This window comes from Podarcis vaucheri, assembly GCF_965113315.1.
Source record: "Podarcis vaucheri genome assembly, chromosome: 3".
Classification (NCBI taxonomy): domain Eukaryota; kingdom Metazoa; phylum Chordata; class Lepidosauria; order Squamata; family Lacertidae; genus Podarcis; species Podarcis vaucheri.
The window spans coordinates 110333231-110360301 of NC_138761.1; the positions used below are offsets into that span (position 1 = coordinate 110333231).

The 27071-nt window shown below is 39.4% G+C and overlaps 1 protein-coding gene and 1 long non-coding RNA gene across 8 annotated transcripts in view; both read right to left on the reverse strand.

The window, feature by feature from the left end:
* Positions 1–1975, reverse strand: part of LOC309528318 — a 66773-nt gene extending 64798 nt beyond the window's left edge. The window contains exon 1 of the long non-coding RNA XR_014217655.1: positions 363–1975. This is a non-coding gene — a long non-coding RNA (uncharacterized lncRNA). The remainder of the gene's footprint in view (positions 1–362) is intronic.
* Positions 1–27071, reverse strand: part of MACROD2 (mono-ADP ribosylhydrolase 2) — a 1043571-nt gene that overhangs the window by 981721 nt on the left and 34779 nt on the right. The window lies entirely within an intron of this gene.

Consider the following 27071-nt stretch of genomic DNA (forward strand, 5'->3'; position numbering starts at 1 on the left):
GACAGCGGAGGAGGAGGAGGCCGGCATGTCCGGGCAGCAGCAGCAACAACAGCAGCAGCAACTCCTGGCGACGGCTCCTCAAGCCCCGCTGCCGCCCCCTCCTCCGCCCGCTATCGCCGCCACCACCACAACAGCCGCCGCCGCCTCAGTTGCCGCCATCCCTCAGTCCCTCGCACTGCTGCCTCCTCCCACCCCCAAAGCTTGGAGGTTCCCCGGCAAGGGGGAGGGAAAAAACTTTCACTTTCGTGCATCCCTCCCGGCGTGACGCTGCGCGCTGACGTCACGGGGCTGTAATGGTGGTGTGCCGCGAGATTTTTTTCAGTAAACAGGTGTGCCGTTGCCCAAAAAAGTTTGGGAAACACTGTTTTAGACTACTACTACTACTACTACTAGAGAGCTACACGATGAAAGGGAAAATTTAGAAGCCTTTACAGCAGCTTCAGTTTCTTCTGTTTGAAGATGGTGAGTACTACTAAACTAGATCCCTGCCTTAACCTCCCATCGCACAAGTGCCCAATAGAAGACTGCATCTGGAAAAGGTTGGGGAGAGCACCATCTCTCTTAATTCATGCCATCTTTTTGCATCCTGTTATCATGGGGCTCTGAGATGGTCTCATTAGAGTATGACACACAGGTGCAATAGCATGGTTAGGTAATTTTATGCTCTGGGCTTAATTGTTTTACAAGAGGGCTACATTTGAGGGCCTTCCTGTTCATTATGCCCCAAAGTACTGCCCTGCTAGTACTACTTCACAGATGTAGTTTGCAGAACCTTCCTGTATCTTTAAATAAATATGTTTATTTTCATAAATAAAGCCTATAGTAAAATTAAGTATCCTCCAATACTGCCATTCGTATGTGTCTACTATCCAGTATATGCAGCACCTTGAAACAAGATTTTGATAGTGAAAACATACTGATGAGGTCTCTAGCTGGTTAACAGTATTTAAATTGGTATGAGTTAAATTGTTGTTTCAGAGAAGCAAAATCACTGGGGTAAAACCTATAAAATAGAATAATATTTTACATTATCATAAAATTTTATTGGGTACTGCTATATGTAGTCCATGAATCTTGCAGCATAAATGATGCATGCTATTTCTGGGGGTGGGGGAATTATATATCTATAGTGAATTTCTTGTCAAATTGTGCTGATTATGGCAGCTTGCCCAAAGCTAAATTCATTGTAATAAAACTCCTGGACTGGAACATGGTGCCATTTACGTTATTCACCACCTGAATTGTTTTTGTAGTATATAAACCCAAAGCAAACAGCTGTCAGTTTGAAAACCTCTGATGAGCTCTGTCGCTAGGCACCGCTGGGCTTTCTTGCTTCGATGCTTTGAAGAACTTGTCAGCTGGTCCCTCGCAACTAGCTGTGGAGGCTGGATCTTAAGCAGCTGAAAGCACTGGATTAGAACAGCTTACATCTTTTGACTTTGTACCGGATCATTGGATTGAAATCACTTTGATAGATGCTTTTGGAGGATTTTGTGTTTTTCTGAAGTCCACAGAATTATATGCTACGTTTCTTCCCTTTTCGTTTTCAGCTTACTCTAGGAGTGTAGGAGTTGCATTAAAGAAAGAAAACCTAGATCTACTGTATCAGCAGAGTATTCTCTCCTGTCCCTCCAAATCAACAAGGCTCGGGATGCAGCTATTCAGTATGTCTCACAAAAACAGAATGCTCCTACAAATCAAACTGTTTAAAGTTGGTGTCATAGGCATTTTTTCTATAGGTGAGAAAAAGTGATGACTATGCTTTGCTTGTATTAAAAAACCACAACATGTGGAGGACAGATGTGGGCTCATATTGTATGAATGGCCTGTGCAACTTCCTGACTTGAATGGTCTGGATCAAACCTAAACCTAGCGTAAGCCTGTCACAAAAGGCTTATCCTGAAGCTACAGTTTTTATCCAGCTTGTAAGATTTATTCATTTCATTTATATCCTGTCTTTCAAGGCACTCAAGGTGGCATACATGATTCTCCCTCTTCCTCCCCATCCCAACTTTGAAGTTTGTTTGGCCACCCTGTGATGTACAGAAGGCTAAAAGATAGTGGGTGGCCCAAGGACACCCAATTAACTTCATGCCAGGGAGTTCAAACCCTGGGTCTCCTCAGTCCAACAACTACAGCAACACTGGCTTTCAAATACAAAGTTCCCATGCATAAAGTTCACATTTACTGAGGATAAAAAAGGTAAAGGACCCCTGACAGTTAAGTCCAGTCACGAATGACTCTGGGGTTGTGGCGCTCATCTCGCTTTACTGGCCAAGGGAGCTGATGTTTGTCTGCAGACAATTTTTCTGGGTCATGTGGCCAGCATGACTAAGACGCTTCTGGAGAAACCAGAGCAGCACACGGAAATGCCGTTTACCTTCCCGCCGGAGCAGTACCTATTTATCTACTTGCACTTTGACATGCTTTTGAACTGCTAGGTTTGAAGGAGCTGGGACTGAACAACAGGAGCTCACCCCGTCGCGGGGATTCGAACTGCCAACCTTCTGATCAGCAAGCCCTAGGCTCTGTGGTTCTAAAAAGATTTTATTCTTGCTATTCATTCTAATGCTCCTCTTCTAAAAGAACTAAAAATATATATTCCTCAGATCATGCTCTAATATACATAGGTGTAAACAACAAGAAGCTTGACTATTTCTGTAAATATAATATTATACTTAATGAAAGAGGTGAGGATTCTCCAACTACATCCTAAAGTGCATCCACATTAAGGTACAGAACATCATAAAACATTGTTTAGACCAGGCATAGGCAAACTTGGCCCTTCAGATGTTTTAGGACTACAACTCCCATCATCCCTGACCATTGGTCCTGCTAGCTAGGGATGATGGGAGTTGTAGTCCCAAAACATCTGGAGGGCTGAGTTTGCCTATGCCAGGTTTAGGCTTCTCAAGAATATGTGTCCTTGCCTATTACTGTTCCCCAAGTTGTTTGTTTCCTGCAGGGACAGAGATGAAATCTTGATATATAGCCTGAAACCAGCTCTGTGTTACAAACATGTCTGCAAACAGGAAGGCTGGCAACATCAACCCTGCTTTTTGGGAATTCTTTGCAGATGACCGCAGTGCCTGAAGACAGACAGACAGGATCCACAGCAGTGACCAGAGGGGGGAATGACTGCTGGGAAAAGTGCAGAGAGAAGAAACGCCATGGTGTATCTGTAACAGCTGCAATGAAACATGGCTCTCCCATACTGCAGCAGTCACTGCAACCTTCCAACAGTTTGACTTCACCCCCTTCATTGTCTCTCAAGACACACAGATGCCCACAATGTAGTTCTTTAATGATAAAATTAAGCTATCCTGAACATACTCCAAGGCAGGGCTTTTTTTCATTTGGAACTCAGTTCCAGCACCTCTCAGGTGGGCGGCATTACCATTATAAGAGAAGTGTTTGTGCTGAGTTCCGGCACTGCTTTTTCTAGAAAATAGCACTGCTTCAAGGCACTTTAATTTCTCAAGTATTTCTTTCTGAAATTTCTAGGAAGCCAAGATATCAATCCAGCTTAAAACTATGGTTTAATACGCTGGCCTGTTCCAAAGCTGGTAAATAGACTTTCCTAGTTTGGACAAAATGGCAAAATATTATTAGTGATAAACTTCCTGGTTTAATTGTGACAACTGATAAAAGGATGAGCAAAGGGGGTACCTATGCGAGCAAAAGGCTTGTGTATATCCCAATATATGATAATCTAAATACAGCCTTGGAAGAACCTAATTTACAATATGGATATATTTTATCATGTGGGATAGATTTGATGAATACACCTTGTTTTTTCTTCATGGGAATACTTCCATCCTCATTGTGCCTCTGCATGCGCTCATGAGAACACATCAATCATCTGTTATTTTTCTTTCTTTAATTATATGCCTGCCTAGAGACAATATTTATTGGCATAGATAAAGCATCAAGGAGCAAATGGATTTTTTGTTTCCCTTATTTCTTCTTCTAGCTGGTAACATACATTGCTACTAGGTCTCCTTCACTCAGGTGAGTAAAGCTCACTTCACCTAGTCATCAAGTTGCTGAGCCTGTGAGAATCAGTATTAGCGAAATGCAACTGATCTGACATCAATTCCACACAAATAATAGTTTTGTTGTAAACCAGTTATCACAGCCTTTTTGCACATCCTTCAAAAACTGTTTATGGATATATGCTGGCAATTGGTAACATAATTCCCCACTCCCTAAAAAAATATAAAAAGAATAAAGAACAAAGCTCAGTACGTAGTTCTGCAGTATTTTCAAAATGAAGCATTTACTGTATGGATATCCATGCATTTTGGTCAATACATGAGATGAATTTAAGGCAAGAGAGAACATAGGCAATAGTAAGGAAAGTTGTGCATGGGGCTACAGATAAGAGGGGGAAACCTTCAGAAATGCCGCTCCCCATGTGAACAGAAGAGCAACTTAGTTTTCAAGCCAATACATATCAATTTTATATCTACTTTTAAAAGCTATTTTCATTTGTAGTTGTCTTTTTAAAGCAGAGATATAAAGATAAGGTTGATAATTAAAGAATAAGAGTGAAACATTTTACTTCCTCAGACCGTGTATTTCTTATGATTTCCTTATATGTAAAAATCTAACACAATGCGTGAAAATTATGTGTTTCTTTTCATTAAACACTTATATTTAGCACAACAAAGCTTGGGCTTCTAGAGACACTCAAATTCTTTACAATTAAACTTACTCTTTCCTGGTTTCACAGGGCTTGTAGAAGAGTGAAAAATAAAGACCTACTTGTAAAAGTTAATCAGGCAAGAAAGATTTGAGTTTTAAAAGCCTAATAAAAGTTCAAAGATTCCAAGAAACTGCAGAAAGAAAATGGCACTTTAAACCCATACCCTTTACAAATACAGTGGTACCTCTGGTTACGTACTTAATTCGTTCTGGAGGTCTGTTCTTAACCTGAAACTGTTCTTAACCTGAAGCACCACTTTAGCTAATGGGACCTCCTGCTGCCGCCACACGATTTCTGTTCTCATCCTGAAGCAAAGTTCTTAACCTGAGGTACTATTTCTGGGTTAGCGGAGTCTGTAACCTGAATTGTATGTAACCTGAAGCGTATGTAACCCGAGGTACCACTGTAGTTGAATAGACAGTAAGAGCAAACTACCCGTGTTCACCTTATGATGCAGGGGACAGAGGGTATTTGCAGAAAAGCACTGGTAGCCAAGAAGAGGGTACCTAATCTTTTCCCTAACCACTAATTCTCCCAACCAAATACCTCCTCCAGACACCAAAATTTAAAGCAATGCCAGCTGGGAGGAAACAGCCAGAGGGAGGACAGATGCACCGCAGGATGTAGGAGGATTAAGCAACCCTCTTACTCATCAATTCTCCTCAGTAACTGGGCCTCCTACCCACACATTACCTATTATCTTGGCAAACTTGAAACAGGAACCCCACATTTGTTGAAAGTAATAACTCATTTTAAAACGTTGTATCTCTCTCACACACCCCACTCAGCAAAACCAAAACTTGAAATGTAATCAGAGCTTTTGTTTTGCAGAAATTCTAGCAAAACAAAACACACACCTTCTTAGAAAACCACAAAAAGTAGTAGGTTGCGGGTTATTATTTTTTAAAAAAGAGATTCAGTAAGCACCATGCGTATGTCCAATATTTAAATAATTATTGAGGTTCTTTTAAATATAAACTGAACAAATACATTTCTGTTTACACAAAAAGAATTATAGTTCATGGATCAACACTATTTCTTCTGTTCCACTATATGGGCAAAGCTTTTTAAAAATTCATTTCACTGAGGGAAATAAAACAACTCTGAGACTATGCCAGGGGTGAGGAACCTGTGGTCCTCCAGATGTCATTGGATTCTGTATGTAGGCAAAGTAGCACCAAACTCCAACTATGACAAGGGAGTGCACTGTATCCCGCTACCTTTAGTCCATGCTTCCTATCAAGACTACATCAAGAATATATGTCCTGCAAAATGTGTTGGCCTGATGACCATTTGAAACAGCACCATGGTTGTCATGAAGCCCATGAAGTCCTGTGCTGGCCCAATGGCAGCCTCCACATGAATGTTGAAGTCACACTGAACTATCATCCAGCGGTTCTCCAATCCCAAGCCAGAGACCACTCCGGACAGTTTGGTCAGGGATGCTGCTGGGCAGCAGGGCAGTTGACAGACCAGCATCAGCAGTCTACCAAGTTTTGGCTCTGTTTTGATGTCATTACACTAGTGCAGACTCAAGCATAGTCTTCTTTCTTATTACAAATGCAAAAATCATGCTCTAACGTACTGATAAAATCCTGCTCTCACATCACAAATACCACAGACACTTCCACAACTTGATTCTCTTCCAAGAGGAAGAGATTAATGGGAGATATAGTAATTACAACACAAATGCCACAATGAAGCTGCTTCCTCCATCTAAAAAAAAAAATACTCGGTGTCAAGCAAAATTCTTCCGTTTATTCTATCAGTGCCAAAGGCAAGTTGTGTCAAGTTTTTAAAAGAGCCAGTATAATTATGAAATTGCATAAACTGCAATGTTGTAACTGATTGTATCTGATCACTGAATGATGGCATTTATTTTTTAACATGAACATAACATAAACATAAACTCTCTTATTAGTGAAAGCAACAGAACTTGCTCCAAATGTAGAAACAATCATATCATGCATAAAGCTAACAAAATATAAAAGAGCAAGAAATGTAGTGCTTTTTTATCTTTTTCTTTCTTTTTTTATTTACATATATTTATTTATACCTTTACGAAGTATAACAACAGATGACACATGAAATAAAAGTAGAAAGATATCTCTAGAGCTAAAGATAAAGGAACAAATTGTAATACCACAGTTGAATATAACAAATTAATATCACAGGTTCCAAGTAACATAAACGAGTTAACATTATCCTGTACCTTATTACACAAGTACATTATTAAAAGACTCAATTTGTCAACCCTATCTGATTCTTACCATATATGTATGCTTAACCATACCTACTATGTCCCAGATTTTAGTTATCCATTCTCTCAAGGATGGTGTTCTCATTTTCTTTTCCAATTCCAACAAATAATATTTCTTTCAGCAGTTAAGAGATGTTGCATTAATTCTCCATCCACTGTTAGTAAAGTTTAAGAATTAGCGGGCCCCATGGGTAAAGTATAACCAGTGATTACTTCAATTGTCTTTAATCTGTCTTCCCCAAATTTTCTGATTTGAGGACATGCCCCAAATATATGCCATACCCCAGCATTTGAAGATCTATACCTCCAACGGGTACCACTGACTATTGGGTATGTCTGGCTAAGACGCTGCGGCGTTTAGCACCAACAGAATATAGCACTTATCAATCAATCTCATTATCAATCAACATTCAATTTACACACACACACACACACACACACACACACACACACACACACCATGACTTTTTCATAGCCCATAGCATGAAAAAGTCACTTGTCTCAGTTCAGTCCACAACTGCTATTACCATCTTGCGTGTTTTATGTATGTGATGGTGTTTGCTGGGAGAGTGTTTTCATCATCAGGAGATGATATGCTTCTTCAGTTATTGGCAGTTATTGGTGAGAACTGGTGGTGTTTCCAGGGACATGGGTAGGGTTTATCTGCTGGTTTTTATGCCATATTTGCATTTTCTACTTGTATCCCTCCTCCTCCTCCTCTCCAGGGCTGAGAATGAATTGAATATGGTGTGTCTTCCCTCATCCTGGCAGAATAAGAGTACAGGATTGCACTGTTAGCCATTCAATTTGAAAATAATAATAATTAAAGAATTAAACCCTTTTGAGAAATTAATATTGTGGTAGAGGGAGAATGGGGGTATATCAAGGAAAGGTATGGCAACACCACTTCCAAAGCCAGTGTTTCTCAGACTTACCTCCAGAAATGGGAGTCAGCTCCACTAAACACAATGGTACATACTTTTTGAGTAGACATATATAGGACTGCACTGCAAGATAGCTCAGTTTGGGTCCCCGTCCCCATAGATGGTATTTGCTCATTTTAGAGCTTCTGGGAGGAAGTAGGATTGTCAGCTGTTTTAGACTTGATTTGGCTTTTAAAATGTGCAATTCAAAAAATCTGTAGTATATCACCAAAACCTGAATAGTAATATTGTTTTAATTATATTGGATGTGCTAGACAAGTTAAAATGTAATAAGCAAAAAGCAGCCACATTGCTAGAAGGAAAGTTTATCTGATTCCTTAATCAATTTAGCCATCAATCACTGACAATATGGATTTTAACTGAGCATTTTGGCCCACCATTTGTAGAAGATAAATAATGAAATATTAAAACAGCTGATAGCTTCAGATACCAGTAGCAAGGACACACTGGTATACTGAAAGGAAGTTTCTAAAAAGAAATAGGCAAGGCGAAGAGGGAGACAGCCTGTCTAAACAGCTTAAATGTTAGCGACCCTGCTGCTATTAAGTTGGAGAGAGGGAGGCTTTGAGTTGCTACCTGCACATTTTTTACCAAGACAGTTTCAGAATTCGAGAGAAATGATAGGGATCCAAACCAACAGCAATTCTGCTTATGTTACTCTGCTCACACACAGGGGCTTTTAAGCTTTCTACTTTAAGTCCCTGATGCACACTGAAAATCCCACCTCATAGGATCAGCCATGACATAAGAATCTGGTGTCAAAAGGAAATTTTGTCCCATCACTCATGCATGAAACTCATTTAATTTTCCACATTAAACATCACATGCAGGTTACCTCATGCCTTGTGTCTTAAATTTGGATAAACACAGTCCAGAAATGGCTTTCATTGGGACAGTGTTTATCTTGTTAATATTGTTGAGTTCTTTGTTTTTCAGAACAATGCATTCCCCCTCCCCCCGTTCTCTGCTCAGTGAGTGCAAGATATGAACAAAGTTAAGCATCCTGCTGCTGCAGTAGGATGAAGTGCATGGTCTCATTCACTGTTTCATAATTGTAAACAATATAGGTTTTTGTTAATGGGCCTGACTTGCACTCAACTACAGATCTACTGAATAAATGCTCTGAATATTCCACCAATATTTAAATTGTAGTGCTCAGAGGAAAGGCAGAAGAAGCCCAGGGCAGGCAGAAACTCTTTCTTGCCCTATACTGTACTTTAAGGTTGTGGTCTGTTGTATTTAACAAACATATGTAACAGGAACCTATAAATGAGCCAACACATAATTCTGAAACTCTCCCAGATAAGCCTCCGAAGGTGAAAGAAGCAAAGCAAAATTATTCTGATCAGCTAAAACCAGAGTTCCAGGAAAACTTGCTTTATCGGGCATTAAATCATCATCATAATAGGAATATGAAAAGGCCAATTGGCCCTGTAGAGTTATTAAACTGATAGAATATATAAATGCTATTATCTCTCAAGTGACTATCACTAGCCTTCGCCATTACTGCATAATGTACATGTATAAAAATCTAATCTTGTATGTAAAATGGGAATTAAACTATTTCAGTAGCTACTGTATATTGAAGGACAATTTGCATTTAACCAAGATGTGCAAAAATAACCTTAAAAGGGTTATCAGCATTAATACAAATATTCTCAGCACCTCAACTATGCATATTGAGCGCCTCCAACATTACCAGAAAAGGGGCATATTAATACCATCCTATACTAGATCAACCAGTTCTCCCAAACTACAGTGTTTTACCCAGGAACATCCTGAAACCATACTCCTTTTACACTAGCCACACAAAGGCAGTGAGTCCAAAACAAAAAAGGTTAAACATACTCAAGTAGAAGACAATAAAGTTGAGCTTCACTTGCATCATCATCTCTGATATTAGAGACCTTCATCAAAGACTTTGGCAGCCTTCCCAAGCTAGCCATCCCTCCTGATGCACAGAACATCTGGAGGGCATCAGCTTGGGGATGCTGGACCAAGGCAATGGAATTGGAGAAGATCTGGTTCTGTGCTTTGTTCATTTGAGAGTTGTATGTTATTCCCTTGCTCATGGGGTTGAAGGGGACCCGCTAGCCACTATATTATACAACTGCAGGTTTTTTGGGGGGACATCAGTAGATATGTCTCTCAAATCTACAAAAAGAAAAGTCTAGTCTTCTCTGACATGTTAGTTTTCTGTGTGGGTGGGTTTTCTTTTCATATTGAGAAATATTTAATTATTAAAGTTTGTTACTCATAAGAAAAGATGAGGTATTTTATATCTAAAGATGGTTTATAAAGAAGGGGGAGGAACTAACCACCACAGCTAGCCTGACTATACCATAAGCTCAAAAAGTTGCTTATCTTGTAACATGCTTTTTAACATTTTATGGTTTTAAGCTCAACAACTTGCAGGTGTCAGGAATTTTACTTTTTGAAATATGGCAACCCTATGTAAACCACTTAGATTTTTTTTATAACACAGCAGTGTGTGTGTGTAAACATTTCAATTGCAAGTGCACTTCAGGGTTTTTGCACTGCTGCAGAGGATGCTGCAATGACACTGAATACCCATAGCTGTACCCCAGCATCCTTTTCAACCAGAGCCTGGAACTAAATTGTTTCAGTTGCTATTATACATCAAAATGCAACTTGGATTTATCTAAAACATGGGTGATCAAACTAAGGCCAGGGGCCGGATCCGGCCCAACCACCTTCTAAATCCGGCCCGTGGACGGTCTGGGAATCAGTGTGTTTTTACATGAGTAGAATGTGTCCTTTTATTTAAAATGCATCTCTGGGTTATTTGTGAGGCCTGCCTGGTGCTTTTAGATGAGTAGAATGTGTGCTTTTCTTTAAAATGCACACATTTGTGGGGCACAGGAATTCATTCATTTTTTTTCCTTCAAAATATAGTCCAGCCCCCACAAGATCTGAGGGACAGTGAACTGGCACCCTGCTGAAAAAGTTTGCTGACACCCCTGATCTAAAATGTATCAAGAATAGCATCTGTGACAACGCGAGGATTATGTGGACCTCTTCTTGGAACATGTGGTACAGCTCCTTGAGGTAGTAAAAAGTGTTGTTTCTGCTGCCATTGTTATTCTGGTTATATTAATTCTTCTATGTTTCATTAGAAGATGAGACATCACAGCACTTGCTGCATTTAATTCATGTGCCCATTCTTCTCACTAATGAGAACACTACCAGGACATAACTACGACGACCACCACCATTTAGCAATGAAGAGATTACTAATAACTGAAGCACAGAAAGCCTGATTTTTTTCCAGAGACATCTAGGGCTTTAGTGGTAAAAAATCATTTGTAGAATTGGACTCTAGAGAGCAAGACCCTTAATTGCAGATGCCCACCATGGACAAAAAAAACACATTAAAGCAGGCTTGACTTGCTTCCAGAATTAATCTCTTTTCCAATTAAAACAATTCCCAATATAAGATAATTATGCCTCAAACTATAGGTTCTGCAAAAGCCAAGTATTTAGAAGCTAGTTTACTTTCTTTGCAATAAAAAATAGGATAGCTATTCTCCTGCAAAATTACACTAACCAGAAAGTTGAAGAAAATTCTCCCAGACACCACATTTAAACCAGAAATAGCAACTGTGGTCACTAAACAAACATCTGAGGCAAAACTGCCATCAGTACAAAAAAGAATACACTGCAATGTGTTGGTTTGAAAGTGTTCTCTTATTATTTTCTCCAGTAAAAATTGCTTCTGCTTAAATAATACTGATATTTATGGTACAAAGTTGTTGCCGTTAGTTATCTTTGGCATTCAGAAACAAACATAAATGGTTCTATATTTTGGCTCTGGTTTTGAAACTAACTCTGCACATGCAAAATTACCTCCTTTTCCCAAGTGGGCATTGCAGGTCACAGGGCCTTGGCACTTTATTTAAGTTCAGTGTATAATTATTTAATCTAAGCACTATTATCTATTGGCATATGAGCATAATTACTGCATATACAAATATTAAATTCAGTAAATCATGTTGGCAGCTTGGGGGGACTAAAAAGACTCCCAATCTCTCAAGTCAGTATAATGTCTGACAGCAGGAATAGGAAACCCTCCTCCAAGCCAATAATAATAATAAAAATGGAATTTTAAATAATTTAGGGCATAAAGATTTATACACCAGCATAATTTTCTCAAGACCATGTTAACATTAACTTAAGAAAACTATTCCTATTCCTATGTTTGAAACACTGTTTTAATTTACTGTTTAAAAATTAATCTGTGATTTAGCATTTTTAAGCTAGAAAGTATGGACAATTTCCCCAATGTTTTATGTTTATGTTTTATACATTGTGGACTATGGCACTTTCTTTCCTTGAAGTGCTAGAGATAAATGTTGTATATATGCACCTGCTGTATAAGATATATATTGTGTCTTGTACTTATTATTACTATAATCAAATGAAATGGTTAGTTATACAGCAACAAGCATTTATAGATATTTCTTTGGCGGATTGATGCCGATTCACAGGCGAAAGCATTTTATGCAGAAGAGCAAAGGACTGTCAGTCACTAAATTTCTTAGTTGAAATATAGTCCGTATTAAAGCACCTCTTTCACCACATCATAATACTGACACAGCTTGCCCCATCCCTGCCCCAGCTCTCTTTCTCTCTCTCTTTTTTTTACACATGCAAACCTTTTTTAGTGGATCTGCAACATAATGTTGCCCACTTCATAGCTGCTTAGCTTCCCTGAACAGAACTCCTGTTGTCTACACCTCTGCATCTTAAAATCTAGTTTTATTTCTCACATTTCACACAGGACATTGCCAATAACCCCTTTGTCATTGCCCTCTTCTCTTGGCACCAATATTAAACTACCGCTTCAGAGGTAGATCAATGTGTTTCCTAACATAAAATGGCAAGTCAGGTACATCTAATACAACTTGATACGATCTGTTACAAGTTATGTTCTTCACGTTTCAGTGGTTTGGACAGATTTTTAAATGCACTTGTGTTGCCCTTTAAAGTAAAGAAGATATTTCACAGTAGGTTATGTGGATTCCTTATATCACTATGAGAATACAGAGCATGGTAGAATTCTTTGCTGGAGAACAGCATCAATACAACGTCAAACATTTGTTTTAAGGCATCAATTAGCTGAACTCTATCTAAAACATACACACTTCTCACTTTCTCTTTCAGCATAACTCTTTAAAAAATGCAGCTGTTTGCACCTTTCTATTACTTCAACTCATTTTAAACCACATTCACTATAATAACCATTGCACTATAATTCATAAAACAAAACTGTCAAGCAGTTTTATACGTAGCATCAAGTAATATGTGTCTTGTCATTTGAGTAAGCTGACACAAACCAGCCATCTAAAAGTATGAAAACAGCATTGGGGGGGACGGACATGCTAAATATGATACCATTTTTGCAAGGATACCTTTTTTTTTTTTTTTTGCAATCCCTGGCAAAAGAATACGCTGATCTGAGGCTGCTTCCAACAGTATCATTCAGCTGCTAGTAAGGTTTCCATTAGAGAAATAAGGACAGAAGCAGTTTTTGGTGATCCATTTTGCAGCCCCCACTCTCCAAATCTCATCCAGAAAATGGGAGCATCTTTCAAGGCTGCTTTAAGAAGGCTCAGGGCTGCACATTGAAATCACTGGAAATTGCTTCTCTCCCTACCCCACTAGCAAAAGCTATCCCTTTAGTAAAGAAAGATCATTGACAGCAACCCCTATCATGAAAAGGGAATAAAACTACCACCTGTCCATTCATAACCCTACTTACTTTCATTCTAAAGATGCTTATTACAGAATTATAGAGTTGGAAAGGACTTAAAGGGTCATCTAGTTCAACTTTTGCAATGTGTTATAGCATTACACTGCCTACAGTAGGTCCTAAGTGACAATGGGACAGGAGATTTCTTCATTTTACTACCAACATCCAACAATTCACCCACTTAAGTAGAGAAGTCTCTAATGCTTCTCTTAAGGAAATCTATCTTTAATGAAAGTTCCAGCACGGTAAAATATTTTGTCCTAAAGGCATATTCTGTTATGTCATGAACTCTTAGCATTAATTGTACTGTCAGGTCCACATATTTGCAAACCTGAAACATAAAATGTACCATAGGAATTATGGCTGCAATCCAAAATAGTGGCATAGTTGCTGAAGCAAAGATAACACAAATGCAGCCAAACTTCTCCGTCAGCTGCATCTACAGTCAGAGAAAGGTATTTGCTCATTTTAAAATAGGCCTACAAGCTTTTTTAAAAGGTGGAAGAAATGAAGATGATAGAAATGCCATATTACACTGTGCTATGCTTCTAGCTCATAGTACTTAATTCCTATAGCAATTTTCAGTGTACCAACCACTTCCAATTCTCATCTCATTTATCTTCAAAGCAATCCTGGAGGATATTTGCAAAGCTACCCAATGAACTTCGTGACTATATTGAGTGTTTAAGCTCCTCAATAGCACCATAGCATATAATGGGAGGAATTCGACATCACACTATTAGGATCATTCTGTCAGCGTAAGCATTTCATCTTGCCAGAGGGAACTATCTCCACTCTCCTCCTCTCATACACATACTGTTTGGGAGGGGGGCACGGTGCGTTGGGAGAGGGGGGCAAAAGCTCTATTGCCCTAGCAGGACTGATTGGCTAGGGTGCCACTAGTGCAACTGTTTAGTTGAATCTGGGCTTGTGTGTTTGCCTAAATCGAAAGGATGAAATGTTTTCAATAGAATTACTTTTTTAAAAAAAATCTCTGAACATCAGTGTACTATGTGAAGAGGACTTTGTTTTAAAATATATGGACTATGAGAAAAACTCAAACACAACTCAATAATGCAAAACTCTATCCAAGAGTAATATTGTTTATAAGTAGAAAAGGTAGAGAGGTTTTTAGATTTCTTGCTGAACTGTGACACTGTGCAATTTCATGAGCCCATTAAGTTTCAGAACTCTAAGCACAGCACATCTTGTAAAACAGGAGAGAAATGTGTTTTCTGATTACTTGGTTAGGTATGACATGATGTAATTAGCTTAGCCCATTAAACCTCAAATGTATAAGCATGAGATTTATATGTAATAGTGCATCTGTTTTGCATCTGATCTAAACCAAGTACCTGAAGCCTTCAACTTAAAAATATATACCAGGCTTTTTCAGCCAGAACTCACCAGAACTCAGTTCCAGCACCTCTCAGGTGGGCGCCATTGCCATTATAAGAGAACAAGGGAGGCGTTCATGGTGAGTTCTAGAAAATTTCTAGAAAAATAGCACTGTTACTGGCAATATGCAAATAAAAAACTGTACCTGGGAAATCTGTATCTTTGAAAATCAAATGGGGAAAAAGTTTCCCATAGCTTTGCTAATAAAGATGTGTGGTAATAAGAAGCTCTTCCAAACAGAATAATTTGAAACAAAGTACCCCCAGTGTCGGAGCTCCATGCTCCGGCACCGGGGGACAGAGAGCCGGTGCACCGCCCACAGGGGTGTGGCGTGCTGCCCACAGGGGCGTGGCACACCGCCTGAGGGGGCGTGGTGCCCAGCACGGACAGGGAGGCAGCCACGATGGCACTCCACCGGGATCGCGCTGCCAGGGGCGGTGCGCTCCCCCCGCACTGCTCTTCCTACGCCACTGGGTACGCAGCATGTTTTTATCGTTGTGTATGGTGAGCTTGTACATACCACATGATGAAAAACCAATAGCCTATGGATTATACATGTGTTTATGGCATTATGAATGCATATTCATGTGTGTTGCCTTAGCCTGTTTAAACTAAAGTCTGAAAATGCATCACTAAAATAAATTTAAACCGTCTTGAGCAATGAGCTACGCCTTGTCTTAAACCATCGTTGAATCATAAATGGGCCTGCCCACCCCCACCATGCAGGTGCCTTCACAGCATGCAGCAAACCCAACAGAAAATCCCTAATTCTCCAGTTTCCTGTTTCATCCAAACCAGGAAATTATCATTGCCAACATCCGAACAAGCCAATATATTAAATCAATGATTTAAGTTGGTGTACTACCCTGGTGTCTTCTCAAATAAAACCACAGGGTTGTATTCAAAACTTATCTGAATACCACCCATAGTTTCCTAATACAGAGAAAACAGGAATTAGCTGATTTAACTCCTTGTGCAAAGAGGTATATGAAGGGGCTGAAAGTGTGCGTGGGAAAGCTAATTCATTTCTCAGTTTAATAAAACAAGCTATGTTCATCCAAATGTAGCTTACTGGGAAGAAATGCAGCTAAACAATAAGAACACATTAACTGAGTGATGCATAGTTTTAGCTGCTGGACTGAAAACAGATTATAACAGAAAGAGAAATAATTATAGTTCATCAAGCAAAACAGAAAAGGGAAAATACTGTAATTAAATAAAACAATCTCATTATATGAAAAACACACACTAATTTTCCCAATATATAAATAGTAAATTAAACTAAAACACACTATATTGGTTTTCCTGTCATTATCTCATTGGCATTTTTACTTATATTCTCTATACATATTTTCACATCTGGCAATTCAGATATGCCACACTTGACAGTAATGTATCCTTTTCAAACAGAAGCATACACAATATCTTTTGATGAGATTTTAATTGGTTAAAGACCACACACCATTGTTTGAATACTGAACAGAACTCAAAGCAGCATCTGTATAACACATATCTAACCAATACAAATGACTGTGAAAATGTCTGCTTTTGCATAGACCATTAACTTACCAACAAGCTACTCATTAAAAACCAAATAAGGGTATATTGTAAGCCTCATTTTTTTTAATGAAGATAGGTAGTTGTAGTTCAAATATAATTAATTAGAAAAATTGACAAGTGTAACTGCAATAAAATGCTGTGAAACACTGCAATCTTCTAGCGGACACACTCTTATTCAAGGGTGCATCCAACCAGCCTGGCCCTCCTCCAGGATATTCAATTTTACTCCCCATCTACCCCACTTTTATGACTTCTATTTCCAACTCACACTCAAATTTCCATGGCTTCTGTGCATGCTCAGTGCTCATTGAGCCTTGGGGAAGGGTTTATTTGTCCCTCCGCTAACCTCAGAGTTCCCCCAAGAATGCAGATATCCCTCCCTCTTGTTTCTCTCAGTGTTTGCACTTTGGCTCCATTTCTGTCACTGCTTGCCACCTGAGTTCACTATTAGAGAAGTGATGCAGTGCTCAATTATAGACAAGGAATTACTGGATACTATTGCTTGAATAAGAAAGGCAATTGGGATCTCACTTGAGACAGATTCATATGACCGTCATGGGAATACATTAAGAATATTCAAGCTATTAAGAAATACATTTCTATCCAATATATCACTTTATGTATCAGCTAGTAATCAACACTACTGAACATTAAATTTTATTCATTTTGTAAGATAATATTTGTCTCTAATAGCATGATGCAACAGCTAAAGTATAAATCTGAAATTTAATACAGTCTTGCCTTGGTTTTGGAACAGTTTAGCTCCTAAACATTTTGGCTCCCGAGCGCCGCAAACCCAGAAGTGACTGTTCCGGTTTGCAAACTATTTTTGGAAGCTGAACGTCCGACGGGGCTTCCGCATCCAATCAGAAGCTGCACATTGGTTTTCAAACGTTTTGGAAGTCAAACGGACTTCTGGAACTGATTTCATTTGACTTCCAAGGTATGACTATATAGTGCTTGATTAGAGGCATGGAATTTCTGAAGATAAAGGTAGGGAGCTCCACAGTTGAGGAGATAAACAGGTTAACTGTGGTAGTTTTCAGACAATTGCCTCATCCACATTCTTTGCCCATAATGTTAGCAAATCCTAATTCTTTGATCCTGAGAATAAGCCTGCCTACCCACACCCCAGAACAAAAAGTATAACAGAGAGGCTTCCTGCACATGCTATGATAGCACAATATAGTACAGCACAAACTTACCTATTATTATTATTATTATTACTATATTGAATCAAATGGTACTTTAAACTGAGAGCAAATGACTGACCCAGTATCACCCAATGAGCTTTATGGCTGAGCAGGGATTAGAAACTAGGTCTCCCTAGTCAAAATACTGTTAGTTTAACTCAGGTGTCACCACCATGGCACTCATGGACTTACGCTTGCCTACAGAGGCCTTCTCTAGCACAGATAGGCATCACTATCCCTGATGAAATTAGGCTTGAATTAAGCATTCTATTGCAGTAAATATAATAGGGTGGGGGGGAAGTACCTATGACCATTCTGAGTTCCAAATGTGCCCAAGGAACAATAAATGATAGTGTCCAATAACATAACATCTGTACAGACTGCTGCTTTCCTCCACTGTTTCATTCCAGATGCATCCACAACGGCACTGCAGCCTAGACCTCCACTTTTTAAATACTTCGTCTGTCCCAGCAATGTCCTGCTCCAGGAAGCTATCAATGATGGACCAGACCCTAAGCAGTCATCACCACATTGGCTGTGGGGAAGCCTCTGGCATGATTTGGATGTCACATTAAACCATAGTTTAAAATTAACTATTGCTTAACATGAATAAGTAGAGTGCTGGTGTGTGCTGCTTGAAAGTTCCCAATTTGTTTCGCTACCCCCCCCCCACCTCCTGCTGTTGCCATGTCAGAGAGGAATCAACCAGGAGTCATATTTGTGCCATGTGTGAACCACCATTCATCATTTGCTTCTCTTCAAACTATAAGCAAAAGCCAGCCTCTGCTTTCTTTCTTCCTGGCTGTGGCAACAGCAGGAATGGGGGGGGGGGAATGAAGCAGGGACTTGAGCAGTCTGCACTAGGACATTGCTCATCCACATTAAACCATTGTTTTATTAACTATGGTTTAATGGGACCAGATCTGTGGGGCCTCTCTCGGCTGGCTATGCAGATCTAGTCAGAGTTTTCTCTTCCTAGGGTACAGTAATCATTGCTTATACATAATACTTAACATAATAATAATAATAATTTGTAAGGATGCATGGATTTTCTCATCTTTACCTAATATTGCAGATTGGTGCTATCCTCTGGTTTCTATTTGTCTTTTCAAAAATTAGTCACACACTATTCCCCTATCTACAAATTTGCTACAGCTAATGACAGAGCATAAGTTAATATTGATCCTTCGGAACTCTGAAAAGAACTGTGAATGCACCATCCAAAACCATTAAATCAGTAATGTAGCTAGTGATGCATGGGGCTCCTGAGGAGAATCAAAGTATTTCATTGCTAGGCTTTAAAATTTCTGTCTGAATACATTAATTCAAACTTAAAATTGTATACTTTCCCAATATTTTGACAAACCAACAATTTTAATTCTGTAGGAATGACTTTTCCATAGTTACTGAAAACTTAGGATACTGTAACTGTTTGCTCTTTCTCAGGTTCAAGAAACACTACAATTCAACTGAGGGAGAAATAGGTTTCATTCCCAAACCTCTGTTCTTTTTGGCATATATATGTGTCTGTTGTAAATTGGCTGTTTTTCAGGACAAATGAAGCATCTAAGTACTTAAGCAATGTTTTATGATAGTCAGAAATGGAACCCAGGTGTTAAAGGAAGTCAATATACTTTAATTCCTTTCACACTTACAAGCTACATTTTTCAAATTAGGAACCACGCATGCCTAAAGTTCATTAATCCTCTGAAGTTGCACTTCTATTGTCTTTTAGTTTAATCATAACACCCAAGAACAAGTAAAGGTCATACACTGGGCTAGAGTTTTAAGATATTTTTGGTGACTTTCTACATTAACTTATTGCCTTAGTTATTAGTAGATTATTTTTTTATTAAACAAAGAAGAAGTGAATCAATGGTTACTCGCTACAATGAGAAATAAAATTATTTATCAGTTAGACAAAATGCATTGAGAGCTGATGATAATGAAGCTTAATAATACGCCACCTTTTCCCCTGATAGGACTCAAGGCATCTTACAGATAAAAACAAGAATTGCTAAAACATAGGGGAAAACTATCATTAAAACAATTAAACATTAACAGAATTAAAACTATATACATATATAGAATCTGTTTAAAACAAATAGCAGTAAAAAACAGCACCAGCCCTTTCATTAAATGCAGTAATTGGAGATTCTTCATAGCAGAGAGAAAGCCACCTTAAACTGACCACTGGGGTCACCTAGCTTAGTACTGTCAACGTTAATTGACAGCGGCTTCCCAGGGCTTTAGGAATGGTTATTTTCCCAAGCCTATACAGTGGTACCTCAGGTTACAGACGCTTCAGGTTACAGACTCCACTAACCCAGAAATAGTACATCAGGTTAAGAACTTTGCTTCAGGATGAGAACAGAAATCGTGCTCCGGTGGCGCGGTGGCAGTGGGAGGCCCCATTAGCTAAAGTGGTGCTTCAGGTTTCAGGTCAAGAACAGTTTCAGGTTAAGAACGGACCTCCAGAACGAATTAAGTTCTTAACCTGAGGTACCACTGTATAGAGATGCCGATGATTAAACCTGGGGCTTCCCACCAACAAACCACATGTTCTGCCATGGAGCACACATGACTCCCTTCCCTCCCTCTGGTTCCTACAGCAGGCTCCAAAGATTTACGGAGGGGGCTTGCCCCTTATTTTTAGGGTATTTATTTTACTTCCAATAACTGAATCCTAGGAACATCCTTGCAATTTAGGAAAATGCTAAGGAACCAGTAATATGCCACTGACAGTGCAAAAGCAGTGGTTGATTCATTACTGCTAGTGATCACAGGCTTCCCCGTTGTCTTAATTCCCTTCTTCTGGTTTAGCAAAATGATGAAGTTAAAGCCAAATGCCAGCAGTGACAGGTGGAAGGAGAAATGGGGGCAGCAAGCTGTAAAAGGTGTCAGTTCCCACCAAGGTCAAAGCTGTATACTACACATCACTTTCTTTAGAGAAAGCAAGTGCTATAGAAGCCCGGAATATTTAAGTAAAATGTTATTCTGAAAAGCCCAATATAATTATTTTAATAGAAGAATGCATGTTTTCTCCACCCAAGTCCCATAATATTAAAGACAATGAAGAAAAATAATGCTGAAGAAAGTATTTTTTGCACAATGCAATTATCTTTTTCCTTATCTAACAGAAATTCCCACCTCAGCAAAGAAGAACTGCTTGACAGAAAGGAAAGTATGATTAATGTGGTCTCCAGATATTAATCACTGTAGAACATGATGCAGTGCAAAATATTTGACACTGTATAAAATAGACATGAACTAAAAATATAAAACTATAAACAAGAATTGAATACTAATTATAGCAAAAACAAATTACTATTACATTTTCTCTAGCTATATCACCTATAGAATTCACAGCTAGAACTTAAAAGTTAGATAATTTCCTGACATTAAGAAATGTAAATCCAACATTGCTAAGTTGAAGTTTTACAATTATTTACAATTTATCAATAAAAGAACTAAGGGTTATTCCCATCTATTGTCACAGCAAAGCGTTTTCTAAGCTTGCCAAAGCATTCAGATTGGCTACTCCAAAGTGTTATCTGCTAGCTAACTTGTTTCCCTTCTGTGTCAGTTTGAAAGCAATGCAATTTGGACCATACAGGGTACCTTGGTACTTGAACGGCTTGGCTCCCAAACAAATTGGCTCCTGAATGCCGCAAACCTGGAAGTGTGTGTTCCGGATTGTGAACATTTTTCAGAAGCCAAACATCCAACACGGCTTCTGCTGCTTCCAATTGAGTGCAGGAAGCTCCTGAAGCCAATCGGAAGCTGCACCTTCGTTTTCAAATGGTTTCGGGAGTCGAACGGACCCTGGAACGAATTAAGTTTGAGAACCAAGGTTCCACTGTATTTCCATTAGGAGGAGTTGTAGTGGAATCAGTTAGATGCAGAAATTACAGTTGCCCAATGTCTTTGCATGTTTTATCACTTCTCAACTGCAGGTTACAGCAGGCTGCAGTACAGAAACAAACCCGGGCAGCTGTGTATGATATGAATATACCTTTGCTATATTAATATTGCAGCCATCTTATCTACAATTAATTGATATCCTGCAGTCCTTTATTCTGAAATGCAGGGGAACATTTTTAACTTACTTCACTTTTTTAACCTGACCTTCCTTTGGCTGTCAAGGAAAAGAGGTCATTGCTCATTTTGTTTGCTGACTTACAAACTAATCACTTCCACTCCTGTAACTATTTACAAGGTTTAAAGTAGCACATTGTCAGTTCCAGCTTCAAATAATTCTCATGGGAGTCCATAATCTGCATGGATTTATGTGCTTCCTCCTTGTTTCTTTCATAGTGCCTGGGCAAGTAATATCTGGACCACAGGGTCCCATCATTATTTAGATGTGAGAACTTCAATAACATTGACTATTGAACTCACATGGGGAAGTTGGCAGATGTGTGTGAATGGAATAATGTCTGAATTGGCCCACGGTAGAAGGGAGGGAGGGAGGGAGGGAGGGAGGGAGGGAGGGAGGGAGGAAGGAAGGAAGGAAGGAAGGAAGGAAGGAAGGAAGGAAGGAAGATTTCAAAGCTCACACAAAGGTGAAAAATGGTGATGAGCTGAAGAAGAAAATCACACCGTGAGAATTTATAGCAGAATATTCACAAACAAATTATGTCATATGTAGCCTATTCTACTTTTGGAAAGAATGGTCCTTCCAGTATTAATTATAAGGGGTAAAATTCCCTGGAAGGTAATAGAATGACTTTATTAGGATTACAATATTTTTTGAAAAATGAAACACAATGCAGATTATGTTTTTTGGTCAAATAGTTTCTTATATAAACAGCATTACTGGAACCAACGGAATGTAGCATTACCTGAACCAATCAGGCCATTTCATGTGTTATCTCCAATTAACATCTCCCTCCCTAAATTCTGGCAAACTTTCATTCAGTCTAATAAACATTCTGAGCTTGACCTACAGTTTCAGACACAAGACCTACAAAATGTTGGGCAAAAAAGAAGACATAATAACAAGTGTTGCTTCAGTTAATTATATGGACTGAAATTTAGCCAAATCATCAGAACAACTTGGTACTTTTATGCAGGCTCATTACCTAAGATTTTCGAGGCTAGTCAAGACCTCTGCTTTATTATGTCTCATTCAAGAGAAAAGCACTAAATGCAAATACCTTCCTAGGGTTTTTAAAGCAATTTTCACATGGCTTGTAGTTCAAAGGAAGCAAATAGTTCAGTACACCCTAGAAAGTTCATTATAGTTCTTTAAAGCTTCATATGACTGGGGCAGGGGGAGTGCAATTAATTCTATAATGCAAAAAGGCTGAAAGCAAGTTCATGAAAATAACTAAAAAGAAAAATCCCACAGTTAGAAAATTAAATAAAAAGATTCATTAATCAACTTGGGCTGTACGATCATAATCTGAGGCACTTATCTATGTGCCTTGTGTCCAAGGGCTGTGAGAGAGGTGGCAATAAAAGAACATGCCGTTTCAGTGGTGGCCCCCTGTGAGATGATCTTCCCAATGCAGTTCACATATTTAGCTTTGTAACTTTTGGTTTCAAAAATCCCCCATCCAGGGAAGAAGAATGGAGTCAGGATGAAACCTTGTAGTCACAGGTAGGGACAGCTATTTATTTAAGCACATAGCTTATTTGGCCCCGAGTAAGCTTCCAGCAAAGTTATTTATTACAGTTATCATTATTATTAAATGTATTCACTGCTCTTTACAGACTCTTACAAACAAAAAATAGAACAACAACAGTAATATTCATAATACTAAAAAAGTTCATGCACTAACAACATAACAAGCCTCCACGTTATGTGCATTTAACTTGTGTGTATTCAGTTTCATGTACTTGGCAAAAAAATAAATAAGAAGGAGGTGGAAAGGGGCAGGCATCCGGGGGGAGGTTTAGCAATCCCACCCACCATTGAGACCAACTGGCCTTAACTATACACAATTTTAGCTTTAGGTGTAATCCCCGGAAAGTAACTCTAGCATAAGTTGTGGGTTTACTCTGTGTATGTATATATATTTCCTTCTCCACCTTACTAAAAGATGAGCAGCAACAAGGTAGAGAATGGCATAATCTAGAGTTGTTGTTTTTTTGGGGTTTTTTTGCCTCACCCAAATGCTAGTTACATGATGGAGATCAGTTACATTACTAGTGAGATCAGTACTGCCCTAGCTACTTTACGGCTACAAACTGCTTTAAAGACCAGTGATATCTAATTTTTAAAACCACCCATTTGGCAGCCCCTGTTGTTTGAAGAAATAAAAGAGGTATCGCTGCATTGTACCATGGCCCTCTTCTGAGACTTTTGGATACTATGCTAACAAGCCTTAGATTTTCATTCATTCACATGAGTACACTGAAGAGCAGGGAAACATGCTGTAACACACAAAGAAAATAACATGGGAACTCAGTCAGTTGCCCAGGTGATAGTGAAGCAACGTGCTGAAAAATTCATGGCCGTGAAGCAGCACCAAAAGCAGACAAAAAATTCATTTGCAGCTAGCTTGATTATGAAAGGCAGACTGATTCATGGAATCACAGCACACCCTAGCGACAGCACTATGCCACTTGCCACAACATTTCAGCATTTGAACAGGTAGAAAATATAAGAGTTCTAATTACCTGACCAATCCTTGCATTTATATACACTAATTCAGGAAATTGTTAGTACTGTACAAGCAAAAGCTTAAGTAATGTTCATATGTACTTTGCATTCTATATAAAGCACATTCAGATACAATTCATTATTTCCATCCAGTATTTAATGCCAGTCAAAACTCTTAAAATTCCTTCCACATAAACTGAATGGAGAACCAGTTATTAGCAAACGATGACCTTCAAACCTGTATTTCTGGTTGGAGTAATTTACAAGGGTAGGTGATTAATGGGTAGGTGCAAGGGGAACTTTTCCTTAGTCCAATGCTCCCCAAAGATACCCCACTACACTAGGATGACTTCTGGTTTCAGGGCCAATCTGAGATAAAAAATTAGAACGGCAAGGGGGTCATTTGCATGAGAGAATTGGTGGGAAGGGTTGGGCACCCTCTCCTCGAGTCCAACAAATATTCCATGCAAGTACCCATTGAAGTACATATCTGAATTACAACACACACACACACAAGTTCAGTACCCCATTATTTCAACGCAACATGTAGTTCTGCCCTGAGATAGTAAGATGTGCTTCATTCCACCCAAGTTCGAATATCATGAATATCTCAAAGATCGATGCACAAATGTATGAGAGAGAACACTGAAAAATTAAGATTCAGAGGCAGAGCACATGTTTTACCAGAAAAGAGCCCCAGATCTAATCTCCAGGATCCTCAGTTAAATTGGCTCTCATGTAAGAAAGATCTCTGCTTCCGAGACTTATTTCCATTCAGAGTCAATATTGCACTGGGTGGACTATAGTTTCTCTAGCCAGTTTAGGTTAGCAAACCAGGAATGAGTGCTGGGATCATTCACTCCTTACTTCAATCTTACCTTCTGTACTCTTATCTTAAATAGCAGTTCCCCCATCAATAACCAAAATGGGGTGATCAGTTAATGCCAGTTTACTAATCAAAAACAAAGAGGGCACCCAACAGGAGGGAGCAAGAGGAAGGGGAGTGGTTCCACTCACCCTTCTTGGCTTGTTAAACTGTGAATTAGCACAGTGGGAAATGTACAGTTGAACAGGGATAGTGTCTAGCATTTCTGCTATTTAACGTTACGTTATTCAAAAGGCTCCGTGCCCATTATTTGGAAAACTTTATCTATATTCTCCAAAGTCTTTTTAAGTCAAATGTTAAACACTTAAGAAAAATGCCATGACAGGCTAGCATAACACAAGGCTGCATGCTTAGCTTATATAATTATATGACTTGAAGCTTAAAAGTCTCTGTATGGGCCATAGTGCCAAACAATTTCCTGAATATGCTGCATCTCTGGAAACAGGAAATAAATACAGTCAAATTCAATTAGTGCAAAGCAATAAGTTACATTATTTGGATGATTGGCTTTATGTTTCACTGCATTTTATTATCCATTATCTTAATTGATACAATTAACACAGCATTTTTCTTGCTTCAGCATAAGATGATCCATGAATCATGAAATAAACACAAAACAATAAGCAAAAAGCAAACAGAACAGCTACCTTAAAGACTGGATGCTGTAATCACCTCTTACTTTTAAACAATTCTACAATCAGTCAGAAAACAAACACTTTCAAGTCACAATTTCCAAACACTCAATTAATAAAAGTGTTCTGCCACACATAGAATTTTAGCTAAATTGAATCCATATTTAGCATGATAGGTGAGGGTGGGGCGGCAGCCGGACTACATGCAAGCTCCACGTGGCCCGAAACGGCATCGTGGGGCTTGTATCCACCTGCCACCTGCCACCTCCCCCTCAGCTGCTCTAGAGCTGAGGGCAAGGTGGTGGGCAGATTCCCTGCAGGCTCCGCGCTGCTCAAAAAAAGCAGTGCAGTGGCTGCAGGTGCCTGAGCCACCGCGTCATTCCCAGGAGAGATGTGTGGCTCAGGCATGGTAAGTGACGCCCCCTGCAGTATGGCACCCAGTGCCAGGGGCGCCGACTTATAAAAAATATTGGGGGAGCCCGCGAAAGCTCATGAATAATAAATAAGCTCATGAATATGCAGATAAAGTGGTGCCGCCTCCTCGTGAGCGAATAGGGGAGAGCGTGCTGCGCCTATTAATCAGCTCCGAAGGAAATTGGGTGGAGCTTTTGCTCGGGAGGGAGGGCAGGAGGCATGCAGCCCGACCCTGTGCATTTTGGGCTGGGGGAGGGGTGGCGGTGGCGCTCTGCTGGAGGGGCGCCCGAGATTATTGGGGGGGCAGAGCCCCCCAAACAAATTTTTGAGGGGACTCGGGCCCCCTCAGGCCCCATGGAGTCGGCGCCTATGCCCAGTGCCCCCTGATCCCCCCTAGATACACCTCTGTTCCCAGTGATAAATATGTTACATTTAGGAAAGCCCAACTATTATTTTCCTCATCTGTAAAGATGCACAATGATGGCAATCTGAAATACTTGTACCAGGGATGGATCTACTATGAAACTAATGAAGCTTAAGAAGAAGAGAAGAAGAAGAGTTTGGACTTGATATCCGCCTTTCACTCCCCTTAAGGAGTCTCAAAGTGGCTAACAATCTCCTTTCCCTTCCTCCCCCACAACAAACACTCTGTGAGGTAAGTGAGGCTAAGAGACTTCAGAGAAGTGTGACTAG